The sequence below is a fragment of the Hipposideros armiger genome, unplaced genomic scaffold, assembly GCF_001890085.2.
Source record: "Hipposideros armiger isolate ML-2016 unplaced genomic scaffold, ASM189008v1 scaffold_1185, whole genome shotgun sequence".
Lineage (NCBI taxonomy): Eukaryota > Metazoa > Chordata > Mammalia > Chiroptera > Hipposideridae > Hipposideros > Hipposideros armiger.
Genome location: NW_017732535.1, coordinates 478,343 through 480,454, shown reverse-complemented (window position 1 = coordinate 480,454; position 2,112 = coordinate 478,343). Strand labels below are relative to the sequence as shown.

Here is a 2,112-nt window from a genome sequence, read left to right as displayed (position 1 = left end):
GGGTCAGAGCCGGGTACAAACAGAAAACTCTGGTGGACACTCATTATAGACGGAGCCACCGCTACCAACGACAACAAAAACAAAAATAATAGTGGCCTTAAGCTCCACAGTGTTGCAAAATGCTTCACAGAGCTTACTTTACCTCCCTGTGCCTTGGTGTCCCCATTTGAAAATGGGTATAATCATTTCCTAACCCCGGAGGGCTGTCGTGAGGACTGGGTGAGACATGTGAAGTGTGTGGCCTGTTGTCCAGCACAAGGGAAGTGCTTAATTAACAACGGTGAGGTATCCACGTGCCAGGCAGTCGGTGCCCAGGCACTTAACCAACATCCTTTACTCAAGCCCCATAGGAGACCCGGGAGCTTGGTCCTCAGATTAGCCCCAGTGCCTTAGCCCCTTGTGTTGAAACTGAGCTTCGAGAGGGCTAACCAACAGACTAAGGCCTTAGTCTGTTCTGGCTGCTGTCACAGTCCCATAGACTGGGTGGCTTAAACAGCAAACATTTACTTCTCAGAGTTCTGGAGGCTGAGACGTCCAAGAAATTATTTCTATTTTCCAGATCAACCCAGTGAACTCACAGGCTTGGTGAGATTTGGTGTCTGGCCCTGGTTCAGAGAGTGTGTTCTCACATGGTGGAAGAGGTAAGACAGCTCTCGGGGGTCCCTTTTATAAGGGCGCTAATCTCGTTCATGAGGAGGCTCCACCCTTACAACCCAATCACCTCTCAAAGGCCCCCCCTCCTAATACCGTCCCATTGGAGGTTCGGCTTCAACATCTGAATTTTGAGGGGGACACAAAGATGCCCAAGGTCACACAGCTTGTAAGTTGTGGAGCCAAGAGTCCAGCCCTGGTGGGTGTGAGGCCATATTCTGGGCCCTTAAAGTCCCTTTGTTCTATTGTGCTTTGTTTGGTCCATGACACCTTCATTGTCATTATTATATATTATTCCTAATTTCCAGATCAACCCAGTGAACTAAAAAAAGCATGAATTCACTTATCCATTTGTTCTTTCAACCATTTGTTCATTCGTTCACTTGTCAAGCAATATCTGGTAATATGCCAGAGTTAGGTAAGACGCCAGCCACTATGGTGGACAATCAGGTGATAGGTACATGGGACTTCTCTGTACTATTTTTGCAACTTCTTGTTTGTCTGTAATTATTTCAAAATAAAGTTATAGAAAAAGAATTATAGAAAAAGAGGGATCTAGAAACCATTTGCCTCCCAGTCCCAACTCCAGAAACTCATGTTTATCACCATAGCTCGTCTTCCCAGCAGCTCTGAGAAGTAGGCAGGGCATGTACTATTATACCCATTTTGCAGATTGCACAAAGGTTCCGAGAGTAGAAGCGACTTGCCCAGGTGTCACAGCAGATCTCCTGCCTCCTGTCCCACCTCCCTCCTGGCATTTTCTCCTGGAGACCTTTGGGGACTGTCCCAAGGAAAGGGCAACCGCGACTGACCTTGGGAGTCTGTCCCAGGAGCCTCAGAGCAGACCAGCTGTAGACCCTGGTTCCAAATGGGGTGTGACTTCAGGGTCACAGGAAGAATCTGGGAGCCGATCCAGCACAGCTCATCTGCCCCCTGGGCTCTCTGGGGAATTGAGGGCAGGAAGGGGACAGGCTGGCCACAGGCTTGCATGCCTGCCTGGGCTGTGATGGACAATGTCATCTTTGGCAAATGATCTTCACGTGTGCCTCAGACCTCAGCCAGATTGTCCTGAAAACCACAGAAAATAGATTCCTTGAGGGAACTAGGAAAAGGAAATCAAAGGAGGTGTCCCTAGAGGGTGGAGCTGGGGTCCTTGGGGTGTCAGGAAGGGCGTGAATAGACATGGAAAGCAAGGTGGTGAAGAGCAGGGCGTGCAGTCCGAGCAACCTGGGTCTACGTTGGCCACTAGCTGACTGTGTGACATCAGCCTCACTTTTTCACCTTTACATTGGGACTAACAGCAGTACCACTTTCACTCCTGGGCGTTTTTGGGGGATGTGCGAGCTAATGCAATTAAAATGTTTAGTGTAGGGCCGGCTGAGTGGCGTGATGGTTAAGAACTGGCTTGGGATGCCAGAGGGCCCCGGTTCGGATCCCACATATGAGGGCCAGTGACACTGC

The 2,112-nt window shown here is 49.5% G+C and overlaps 1 protein-coding gene across 5 annotated transcripts in view; it reads left to right on the top strand.

Annotated features, from left to right (window-relative positions):
• The window catches only part of CMKLR1 (chemerin chemokine-like receptor 1), a 55,208-nt gene that overhangs the window by 42,049 nt on the left and 11,047 nt on the right, over window positions 1-2,112 (top strand). Inside the window, exon 2 of one of the 5 annotated variants that reach the window (XM_019632838.1) lies at window positions 560-641. The exons of the other annotated variants lie outside the window; for them this stretch is intronic. The gene's annotated coding sequence lies outside the window, so the exon portion shown is untranslated. The remainder of the gene's footprint in view (window positions 1-559; window positions 642-2,112) is intronic. 5 annotated transcript variants of the gene reach the window in all.